The sequence below is a fragment of the Paramormyrops kingsleyae genome, chromosome 14 (genome assembly GCF_048594095.1).
Source record: "Paramormyrops kingsleyae isolate MSU_618 chromosome 14, PKINGS_0.4, whole genome shotgun sequence".
NCBI lineage: Eukaryota > Metazoa > Chordata > Actinopteri > Osteoglossiformes > Mormyridae > Paramormyrops > Paramormyrops kingsleyae.
Genome location: NC_132810.1, coordinates 9,690,792 through 9,703,405, shown reverse-complemented (window position 1 = coordinate 9,703,405; position 12,614 = coordinate 9,690,792). Strand labels below are relative to the sequence as shown.

Genomic DNA, 12,614 nt, shown 5'->3' with positions numbered 1-12,614 from the left:
TACTTCAGCTTATTAAAAATGTATCCGTCAGTTGGATTTCGTTCTCATTTTTCAGACACTAATTTGAAACAATTTGCACTCTGGGTCCGCTGATATATAGACGTAACATGAACATGCAACACAAAGGACGTATATATATTTCACAAAGCATAAATCAAAAATAACTATTTCGCAATTTTGTTTGCAATAGTTGTTTGTTTTTGTTTAGCTGTTCTACTTAAAAATTCCTTAATGCACAAACCTGTAAATCATTTTATAACCCAACCCTGCCTCTCTACTAGAATGCAGAGTGAAAGGAATTACGTCAGGGCGTGTCCGCGTTCCTTTGCGTCACACGCGTGTATTACGATTTACTTCCTTGCCCAAATTTGGTAAGGAAGCGACCTCTGTGCTAAACTTCTGGATGGTTCTGGAATCCTGCGAGGGCCGATCCCTCGGGAAAGAGCGAAGTCAAGCGGACACTTGTTTTGTCTCCATAGTGACCAATCGATTTTTCCCATAGGAACAGCGAGGCTTTCCCGGAAAGCAGTGTGCGCGGAGAATTGACCATTATGTTCTTACGGGAAGCAAACAATTACGACAAGTCCACAGTCTGACCACTCGGCCTTTATAAAGCAGCATTTTGTTTAGCTTCGATCGGAAATACATATTTATCGCTGTTCACCAGATAGCTTATTTGGTAGATAGCAGTAGCTGCGTGCATACCCCGACAGAGGTCTTTTGTGCTTGGAAACCTTTGAAATAGAAAGTACCAGTGACGTTGTCGTTTTTTCACTGTTACTTGCAAACCAGGGGGTTGATTTGAATTTGTCCTCCATGCGATACCACACCATAACCAGTGGATCGAAAACTGCATATTAATGTTATGTCATAGATATTGGAACACGTTCATTGTTTAAAAGATGTTTCGTTGACATTCTCAGAGGTGGTTTATATTAATGTTGTTTACAATAGTGACTGAATTGCCGAAACATTTGTTAATTGCAGTGATCGTTGCATATGCCTTTATATATATAATTTTAGCATTGTATAATCGGTAAATTTAATGTATGTATGTGGTTATGCATAGGTTTATAGTGACATTCTGAAAATTCAAAGCAAGACGATTTTGTTAATAAAATCAAAATCCCGCTACACCGACATCAATCCCCGATCCGTGGACTAGTAGCTAGGTTGCAAGTCCATCGCCAGGATTCCACCAGGCAGCGGAACGGTGGGGGCGGTTTTTTTCAGGGGTGCGCACTGCGGAGGTGTTGGTTATTTTTATTTTTTTTAAAAAACCTGTTATGTTTTTTACGACCCCTTTTGTTCGCGCGTTCTGTTAGCTTCTGAAAAAGACGGAAATGGTTAAAGTTATGAAATCACCGTTCGTTCCGCCGGTATCCGTGAACATCAATAGGTTGGGAACTATGCAATCAGATTTATACCAGTATTATAAATGAAAACTTTTTAAACATCAAGCAAAAAAAAAAAAAACAATTAGAGAGAAAAAAACTCACTGAAGCAAAAAAGAAAAAAGTCATCTCAAAAGTAATATTTATAAGTTGCAAACAAATTATTGGTGATAATGTGTCCTTTTGTTTCCAATTCCAGCTTTCTCGTTTGCGCTGCCCGCTTTGCGATTATATTGCCAGCTTTCTCCTTTGCGCTCCCTGACTTGCTTTTGCGCCGCCAGATGTCTTTGCTTGTAGTTCTGCTACAAACCTCTCCCATGGGCGTTTTTTTCCAGGAATGTGTTCCCATTGGATAATAAGTTTTTGAGTGGCAGCTCAGTCCCTCGGACGTTGTTTAGTTCTGCAAACAAATCAGTAGAGGCGTCACCCATAAGGAGGGTTGCAATTAACAGCACAATCACCTCCCTTCGCCTCTAGCCGCCATCTTGGTGCACTTCTTAGTCGTAGTGATGGAGTATTCTGTGTATGTGAATCAGCTACCGTCAGATGCAAGCAATACATATAAAGAAAAAAAACTGATATTATTGGATGTGACACACATTGAAAGTGAAAGACCTAAGCTATGAGGATATCCTGAATTATTTGGATCTTCAAATGTCCTGGGTGAAGCAAATGAAGGTAACTAAAACCCTGAATTATAATTTCTTCATTTCTGGCTGGGTAAAATAACTGAAGAGGAAGAAGTGTGGACAAAATATTTTGGTGTACTCACGGTAAGTACCAGTATAAACTGCTTGTTATTATATTCATCATTTATTATTGTATATTATTGTTATCTTAATTTCGTCATGTAGTGGTAATGTTAAGCCATTACTTTGTTCTGTGCTGTAACGTCAACGTTACAGTGCTGTGCCTGTTTTCGTTGTTTTAACAAAAAATCATCTGGTTCGATTGCACTTAAGTGTGTTTTACAGGTAAAATGCAAGGCTGATTTATTTGCTGTTGTGTTATAATTACTCACCAGGTCTACCACTCCCAGAGAGCCTCCGTTACGTCCACAAGAATCTGGTTTCTTGTCAAGAAAGACGAAGTTCACACAGTTGTGTCTGCGGTTTGCATGTTTGTTTGCAGTTTTATTAATGGTATTTGCACTTTGTCTGACCTGCACAAACTTAAGCTAGCTAAATGTGTTTATGACACATTTATTGTTCTACTCTTCATATTGTACTTATATCTTACATCTCCATATTGTACTCCATATCTTTGTCTTGCACTGTCTCTTTGTCCCCTCATTCATCTGTCCCCTCTCCTGCAATTGTGGCACAAGAATTGTATTGTTTCACCAAGTTCTATGATGCATGTGAATAAAGTGATTGTGATTTAAGAAAGAGACTTCCCACTGACTCATTTTTAAAGGCACAACATGAAACAAACATCCAACTGGCACTAAGAATGAGACAGTCATTATTTGCTTTGATATGTACTTGCTGCTTTATTTTTCAAATTCCAGAATATACTCACATAAATGGAACAACAGACTCAGACAGATTTGTCAAGGCAACAGCATATTCTTGCTATTTTGTCCAATTTGAGCCTCTGTGTCTCTTCTGAAAGATTATTTTCCATGAACCTACCCTTGAGGATCCCTAGTTCACACATCATAGACCTGATGCATGATTTCATGTCTAACAAATCATATGGAGTCATGTCACTCTGGCATCCAACCCCTGTTTCAGGACAATCTGGAGCGGAGATGACATCCTAAGAGCCTGAACCATCAGATATTTAAACAATTATTTGCAAGTCAGAGTGACTGATTTTTTTACACAAAAGAGCAACATACCTTGATCTAGTACAGAGGTGACCAATCTTATCCGCAAAGGGCCGGTGTGTGTGCAGGTTTTTGGGATAACCTGTAGGTCAGCTGTTCAAACCCAGGTGTGAGGACTCTTCAGCCAATCAGTCCTCTAATTAGTAATATAATTAGGGAGTTGCAGCGAAAACCCGCATACACACCGGCCCTTTGCGGATAAGATTGGCCACCCCTGATCTAGTACAATACCATTCTGAGGACCTTGATGCCACTCAGCTGCACTTGCCCTGGATTTGGCACATGGGCAAAGTGTTGGATGGGGAGAAATGTTTTCTTGGTCCATGGCATCAAATGCAACAGTGGCAAAATGGAAAATAAAATGAATGCGTAGTGTAAGACAAAACTAAAGGCTAGCACTTTCAGTAAGAACTTCAGAGCAGGACATTTGACATACTTGTTAAAATACCTGCTTCATTTGTGAGTGGGATCTCCATGGTATCAGTACAAGCATCTCCAGATATGTGGCTTTTATTTGGCTGAAGGCACTGTCTGAGAACCCATTTGTTTTTGTGCTCCTCTCTTGATGCCTTTGATCACTGTTGGTGCCAGTCAGTGTTGCCTGTGTCATACATAGCAGCTGGTTTGCCTAACTTGAAATGATTCGAATGGCTTTTATGATATGTTTCCATTTCAGATATTTAAAACCAATGAATTTTATGTCATCAGCTTATAAATTATGTGCCACAAAAGGCATAAAATTACTTGTTTTCCTGCTAGGCTATGTCAGTCGCCACAACCATGAACAGAATGGGGATCATGAGATGCAATAGCATGCTAACAAAAGCTAAGCTGATGTTCAAGGGTTAATGAAGATCAGTACTGTCACCTACGGAAACAAACACAGCACACCCAACTGTAACAAACACGGTAAAAGAGCAGTGACAACTAACTAACTTGACTAGACAAGAAATGCACCAACATGGCAGACGATGGTCTTTGCTTCCTGTGGGCGCTACGGTGTGACGTAAATTGCAATAAACTGCCTTAACAAAATGTCTAATACAATACAGACAACATATGTGATCAAAACTTTATTAATCTTGTAGGTATCGAGGAAATGCCCAGTCCCACTGTTTAGGACATTCATGTCCGTCAAAATCACACTAAACAGGGTCTGGGTCACTGCACTGTCACAAAAAAACTTGGTAGCCATTAGGGATGCACCCCTGAAAAAAACCATCCAAACGAGGGGTTTGTGTTAGAGCTGCAAGCAAGAAATCAGTCGGTGCAAATGCAAAAGTCAGCAGTGCAAACAAGAAAGCTGGAATTGTAAACAAAAGGGTACATTATCCAAAAAGTAAAAGACAAAAAAAGAGGTATGACGTTAAACTGCATCCGGCCCTGCAAGCACTCCAGCCGCCATAAAACTTCATACAGCCCCGATGAAGCAGACAGGACTCTTTTGCTCTCTGTGGAAGTAGCTCTGCTGCAGCCACCCACAGAAAGGCTGCAGGCATCTTGAGGGGGATGGGGGGAAGCCCCCGGGAGCCTCATCCCTGGAGTGGAAACCACTGGAGACCAAATGGGATCAGAACTGGTGTGGTGCTGAGGCATCACCAGCTTCACAGCAGCACTGGGGTCCTAATCTGAGGCGGCCCATCTGGGTAGGCACGTGGAATATCTTGTGTCTCTCGCATGAGGACTATCTTCCTCTGCTGTCGGAGAAGCTTTGTAAACTCCACCTTTCAGTGGCGGCACTCTCTGAGGTAAGCAGACTGGGGAGTGGCCAGATCGCTATCGGTGCATAAACCTATTATTGGTCTGGTCATTCTGATGGCTGCCATACTTGGGGAGTATCTGTTGCTGTGATAGATCAGCTCCTCCTGAAGGTGTCCGATGTCACTCCTTTCAACGAGCGTGTTATGGGACTCAGACTCTTGGTATCTTGTCTGTTGTCTTAATGTATGTTCTGACCGTGGTGAGTGATGTCTCGATGAAGGAGATATTTTATTCGCAACATCGTTCGGTGGTTGATGGGTGCCCTCTGGTCACAGGTGACTTTGCTTCCATTTGGGAGACAGGTGTCATCCCAACCTACTGGAAAACGGAACTTCTTGTCCCTATGTGGAAAGTGAAGGGTGATCGCCTGGATTGTGGCAACTACAGGGGGATAATACTGCTCTCAGTGCCAGGTAAGGTCGTTGTTAAGGTCATCCTGAATAGGATCTGTGATCACTTGCTCACCTACCAGCAACTGGAGCAGTCTGGTTTCACACCTAAGAAGTCTACCACCAACCGCATCCTGGCACTGAAGGTTCTCCTTGAGTGCAAACGTGAATATCAACAGAGTTTCTTTGCCGCCTTTATCAATTTTCATAAAGCGTATGACTCAGTTGTTCCAGCTGCCCCCAAAGTTGCTGGATGTCATAGCTGACCTGTACACTGGTACTGTGAGTTCTGGGATGAGTGGTAGCAGAACCTTACTGTTCTTCCCAGTTGATTCTTGGGTTCATCAGGGGTGTGTTTTTGCTCCTACTCTGTTTCATGCTTGCATGAACTGGGTGTTGGGCAGGGTCATGTGGTCCAGTGGCTGTGGGGCATCTGCCGGTGAAGAAAGATTCACTTATCCTGACTTTGCCGATGATACTGTGAGCTTTACGGAGACCATGGTGGCTCTGAGTGCGGCTCTTGAGAGACTCAGCGAGGAGCCTGAGTGCATGGGCTTGCGAGTGTTCAGGATAAAAACCAAGATCCAGGCCTTTAATAATCTCTTAGGCACAGCCATCAACAGTGTGTCGTTCTGCGGAAAGAATGTTGACCTAGTCAAGAAGTTCACCTACCTTGACAGCGACACTCATGTCTATGAAGTCAGTATAGAGATCAGGTCGGAGCAAGGGGGGTCATGAGGTCACTGGAAAGGGGTGTGTGGCGCTCCTGATATCTTTGTAAGTGGATGAAGGTCCAAGTCTTTAGAGTCCTGGTGCTTCCTGTTTTGCTGTATGGCTGTGAGACATGGACACTATACAGTGACCTGAGACAAAGCTTTGGCTCCTTTGGTACTGTGTCTTTTCAGAGAATCCTTGGGTACCGTTGGTTTGACTTTGTGTCAAGCAAGCGGTTGCTCAGGGTGTCCTGAATGTGACACATTATCTGGATTGTGTGGGAGCGTCAGTTACAGCACTAAGGCCATGTGGCATGTTTTCCTGAGAATGATCCAGCTCGCAGGATCCTCATTGCTGAGGACCCAAGTGAATTGACCAGGCCAAGGAGACGCCCATGTAACACCTGGCTGTAGCACATAGATGGTCATTTCCAGAGGGGGGACTAGACTGCATGTGGGCCGGGGGGGTTGCCAACTGGGATACCAAGGTGTCTTGTCGTGTGGTGGGTGTGGCAACACGGTGTACCAGTGCATGCCCCCCAACCTGGCCTGAGCTGTCAATAATTTGTTTGTTGGGTGTAAATTTTACTTTTGAGATGACATTTATTTTTTTGCTTCAGTGAGTTTTATTTTCTGTCAAATTTTTATTTTTGGTTGATGTTAAAAAAGTCTTGCTTGATAACATTGGCAGAAACCTGATGCCATAGGGACCAGTTACTTAGACTTTGACTGTAACCTAGACATTTTACAAGTGACTTAAAGTCCAGTTCAATTTGTATTTTGTATATATTGCTTCTCAAACTGCTGTTTCCAGATGTGGAAAGCTAATATTCTCAACAATACCAAAAAACTACAGTGTAATAATGAAAACATTTTTCTTTACCATAAGGTTTGACAAAGTGCAGGTTATTTATAACTTTACAGTCATTTATATAAATCAGATTGACACAATGAACTACTGGCACTGACGAGCAAATTTGTTACTTTTGCACGTTGGCCTGTAATGTTTGTTTTTTCAGTTTCTTCTTAATATCACAGTCTAGTGTTTTCGAGGTACTAGTATTCTGTGTAAGTAACTGAAAAAAGTGGAACATAAATGCTGCAGTCCCGTCATTGTTTGATGAATATATTGTATTTTTATTTTGTAGTAAATTTTGTAATTATTCAAATGTGTCTAGATGGCCAATATTTAGACATATTGATTTAGACACTGCAGATATTATGCCATCTTACAGCTTTGATAGTGACCATGTACAATGGGTAATACACACATGTGTGACAGGGGGCACTATTGCACAATTGCTTGTCACTTCACTGGCCAGGTTAAGGACAGCTTTGCATATATTTTTGGAAATTACATTAGTTCAGTTCCTCTTCAAAATACATAAATATTTAAATATTGTAATTTTTCTTGAAAAACCATATACCTATGTATAAGATATTCAATGATAATGATAATTTTACACATTATAACTGAGTTGAAACCTTTAAAAAGGGGAAAAATTATTATTGATCCTTACAGGTAAATCTTTGCTGTCCAGCAGCTTTACTTAAAATGAAGGTAGAATATGATAGAAGTTTTCGATCATACCCGGCTTCTGATGAGCCACACCTGTCCTCAGGTAAATACCAGGAACAGGTGTGGCTCATCAGAAGCCAAGTGGGACAGAAAACCTACTGGATAGTAGCTCTCCAGGACCGGAGTTGGAGACCCCTGCTCTAAAGTCTCTTCAGCCAACCCATGTCTTTCCCCTTAATTTTACTCCCCCTAGCAAACAGCAGTGAAGAAGACATTGGCTATGATGGACCAGGAAAAATGTATAACTGATTTCTAGACTCTGTTGACTCTGTTAAAGTTGTGACTGTGACTCTTTATACTCATTTGATTGAAACAAAATCTTGGTCTGGATTTGTACTTTTTGAAGCTGACCTTTCCACCACTGCTAGGGGATCATTTATGCGGATATTAGCTATTAACACATAAAACGTTGACACCTATCTTTAACTCCAGAAAGCTGATTCAGGGAGCAGACTATTTCTAAGGCATTATTCTGATTATCATTTTTCAATCTGACTTTCTTGAAGCTTTTCAAATATGTTTTTGCTTGAGAACTTTTTTGCGGTTTTTAAATGTAAAATTAAATGCTATAAACTTTCTAGGTCATATAATTAAACTCCAGTGGCATACACAACTACTAGTGTACTACTGCCTATGTTAAGTGACCCAACTCAAGACCTTAGGGTATATTTTAGTGTGTGTGTGTGTGTGTATATATATATACACACACACATACACACACATATACATTTGTTAGTCTTATTTACTGTAGGTTATTTGTTTGAATTAAAATTTTATGCAAATAACACATATATATATATGTGTTATATATGCATTCTCGGTATCTGTATGCATTCTCAGAATCCATAAAATATGGTCATGCTCTTCAGTAATTGGGACCTGGCCTGAACCTGTGATAGAACAGGGAGCATTCCTGGTTCTGGAATACTGGGCAGAATTCCATGTGTATTTACTTCCTTTGCCCTGGTGCTGGGGTCTGTTTGTTTGGTGGTTTCCCTTAGAGGCCCTGCTGCGATACCAGGTGACTGGCAAGTGCAGCATGAAGAATTTGATGGTAACAGACCCACCTTCGCTTTCCCTCCAACCTGACCAGCATGCCTTCCTGTGGTTTGATAAAACTCCCACTCAGTTCTGGCTAATTAGACCCTGCTGTGTTTGTGTTAGATCTGTGAGTACATGCAAGACAAGGCAACCTTTATGATCCCCATACTGTTCTGTTTTGGTAACTAGCACGTGATCCTGCGACATATCAGTCTCTGGAGTGATACGGATAATTCATCGGGTGACCAGGAAGTGAATTCGCGCATGACCAAGCTAGAGGTGTGTTTCCATTGTCCAGTAATAGAGTGCCTGTTAATAATTCTGACGCGACGGATGAGCCACAGTTATGAACATCTTCATCATTTGTTCCCAGCTATTTGCCACTGGACGGGTGTGATGATGACCGGACTCCGGAGATTCTGATTCACTTGAGTGACACACCTGCCTATGCCCTGGCCTTGCTCCGCGGTAACCCGTAAAAGCTGCCATCTTGTGCTGCCTAACCCTATCGTGTGTTTTATATGCCCGTATTCTGTATAAAGCGAGACGCTGTCTGGGAAGCCCTCTTTGTCTGGACCCAACCCAGCAGACGGCTGACTTAATGAGCCTTGAAGAGAGGGGGCAGATGATTGGCTCTGGCAGGTGGCACGGTGCATCCTTTCAGTGTCTGCCAGGCTCCTCGCTGCTTTAACTGCTGGGATAATAGTTTCGGTCAGGTGTGTCTCCACGGTCGCACTCAGGCTCTGGCCCAAACTGTCTCTGCCAGTAAGTAATGGGCTCGCCCCCATTTGGTCCAAGTGCGAGGCTGGAACAGCCTGGACAAGAACGCTGACTGTGCCCAGCTGAGACAAAGCCACAGGTCCTGAGGAGTGAGGGTGCTTTTATGTACCACCTGACACAGTAATTCTTCTGTAAGATGGGGCTGGGCACACTCATTAATGGCTGGGGATCACTTCATCTGTGCCGTATTATCATAGCAAACCTGGTCCTGTTTTCCCTCTAAGGCCCAGAACACACACACAGGGTGCCTGATTCCACATCCTGTTATAATCCTGTACCCACCTGGTTTTCTTGTTTTCCTCTTATCCCCCCCCCCCCTATCATTTTCTAAGCTCTACCTCCCAAAGCCAAAGTCCCTATCTCCCGCCACCCATTCCTGGGTCCTGTGGATCACTCTATCACACCTGGAGTGAGTCTTACGTGATGTAAACTTTTGGTAAAATGCTACCACACCACAGCATTCAAACGATGAGTTTCGACTCATCCTGAGTGACAAAAATGATCCTTAAACGAGCAATGGTATGGATCTTCTTCTATATTTCGGATGAGCAATTCTAAAAATGAAAAAGCAGAACTTCAAAAAATGCAAAGGCATTACCAAGAACTTGCTGCAGCAGGAATATTTTTGATTTTGAAATGTTGCAATAATCAGGGGTGTTATAAAGTTGATAATTGTGTAGAACTTTTAAGGTCTACAGCCTGGGCGACAGATTGAATATGTATTTTAGTGATAAGCATTGAAAAGAACTTTCAATAGGAACTGTCTTTTATGAAAGGGATTTTTTCATGGATTTAATCTTTCATTTTGTTGTTGCAGTTACCTATCGGGACTGAGCAATTATGATGTAATAAAGGTCACTCCTTGCCTCCCTTGAAAAACAAACATCCAGTTGAAAAGCACATTCAGAGGAAGGACAACAGTCATCAGACAGCCACACTGATGCTTTGCTACTGGCAGCAAAGGGACTTCAGTTAAACTATTGTGGATTTCTGCCTAAGAAGATCATATTCATTGACTAGGATCTGGTGGGACTGTGGCAGTCCGTGTGCGGGCAATTATGCAGAGCAAAGATAGCGTGGAGATTATTTGCATTTTCATACCCGCCATGTGGCACAAAAATGTCGAGTGGACACCCTTTCAAGCTGGACAGGGCTAATGCCTAAATGAGACACTTCATGCTTCACGTTCAGACGAGTCCAGTTAAATTACAGTGATCTTTCATCAAAGTGCCTCTGCCCTCAAAAGGGAATGCAGTGAGACAATCATGGACACACTGGAAAGGGATAATTGGCCATTTCCATGTTAATGTAAATAGTACACAGGGACAACCAGGGAGGATAATAAGATGGGTAAAATCTTTCTGGTCCATTTATACAAATTACATATTTTTCGCACGTGTTCTGATCTCCGTATGTCATCCCAAAACGATCAGAGAGATGGCTGCCTTAAGCTTAGTGAGATTTCCCCTGGACATGCAAAACATACCCAAAAATGGCAACCGACAAATACAGTCCTTCATTGGCTGTTACTTCATGCTACCCAGACCTGCAAAAAGGGGAGCCGTAAATTTGGTTTTATAGTCCGAAAAAATCGGAGGCTTCACGCTGAGCATTCGGCAGCCTAGAAGTGACGAGGCTGATTCCTGTTTCAGGATGGATTGCGAAACACACAGTTTCTCTCCCCCCTGCCACCCCCTTCTGAAAATAAACATTTTGTTCATAACTCTATGTTTAGATTGAGTGACACATAGATTCACAAAGGAACTGGATGTAAATCATAGACAGGCAGGCTCAGGAACAAAAATAGACCTAAAGGTATGATTTGGAAGGTTCCAGACACAACAGCCATCTGTTCTCTGTGTACGCTGGGAAGGCCACACTGCCCTCGATCGGTGCGCTGACGCTGCGCTGAGGACGCACTCTGTGCCTGATTGACACAGCAGGCGATGAATCTCCTCATTATTCTTTTACTCACATTCACGGCATCTGGCCTCCTACACAAGTGCCACGTATATTAAAAACAACCCAGTTCTGTGTTATATTACTTGGTTTGCTTTAGTCATTCAGTAAATAAATCTGAGCAAGATACTTTACAACATGTGTATGTATGTTTGGTATTTGGTCATTGATCTGCATCAGGTGTACTGCTGGAGATTCTGGACTCCATGACATCATATCATACTGGGCCCCCAACTCAGAGCAATCCACTTTCGTTCCAAATTATTTAGGGCCCTTGTCACTCAAGGGCCCTTTGAATCATCCTAACTTTCCCCATCTATATAGTGTCCTGATCTGGGTGACACTGGTGCTTAGTGGGCAATACTGATACCTCACACCTCCCAGTTTGGGTGTCCAAATTCTGCCTCTTGCATATTTTCTGCATGGTTCCTGAGTTTCCCATAGTCCAAAGACATGCAGTTAGGATCATCAATGCCTCTAAATTGCCCCAAGAGTATGATAGTGTGTATATGGACTGGCATCCCATCCGGGGTGTAGCCCAGCCTCGTGCCCTGTTACCTAGGACAGGAAAAGTGGTTCATGAGTGGATGGATGGTATGTGAACTGCTTCCTTACCACTTATCATTGCAGTGATACATTTGGTACAATCTAATTCCACTGCTCATTGCTTAAAACAATATAATCAGCAACAATGTCAAGAAAAATAACTGGACTTTTTTTTACCACAATCAGTCCAAAAACTAAATCAATTTAATAAATCAATAATCATACAATGTAACTGTAAGTATTCTCAAAAATCTTAATGTCATTAGCCAAGAAAGCCCCCCCAAAAACACCCCCAGAGCAGTATATTATGCAAAGCCCTGGATTCTTCTAAATTCAGCAAGAACATGATGCAATAATCTCACCTGCCATTGGGAGAAAAAGTCATAAAAGACAAAATATTTAACAGTGAATATTTCTGGACCCAGTTTATGGGCATAGTAGACACCACTCTGACTTGAATGGTCTAAAAATAGGCGTGTTAAACCATTTAAAGGTCCCCGGTGTGCTTCTGATTTTTTTTTTGGCACAAAGAGAGCTCTGTGGAGGCCGCCACAGGGCCTCGGATTGGTCACTGCGTGACTCCGGGATCGTGGAAACGCTCTCCATAAACGGCACTTTCAC

General features: G+C 42.3%; 2 long non-coding RNA genes across 2 annotated transcripts; both read left to right on the top strand.

Annotated features, from left to right (window-relative positions):
* The first annotated feature begins 381 nt into the window (after positions 1 to 381).
* On the top strand, positions 382 to 2,786 carry LOC111852367 (uncharacterized). Its single transcript, XR_002840218.2, has 2 exons — positions 382 to 2,167; positions 2,419 to 2,786. It is a non-coding gene; the product is annotated as an uncharacterized lncRNA (long non-coding RNA).
* A 4,976-nt stretch (positions 2,787 to 7,762) lies between these two features.
* On the top strand, positions 7,763 to 12,025 carry LOC111852368 (uncharacterized). Its single transcript, XR_002840219.2, has 3 exons — positions 7,763 to 8,987; positions 9,082 to 9,897; positions 10,306 to 12,025. It is a non-coding gene; the product is annotated as an uncharacterized lncRNA (long non-coding RNA).
* The last annotated feature ends 589 nt before the right edge of the window (positions 12,026 to 12,614 follow it).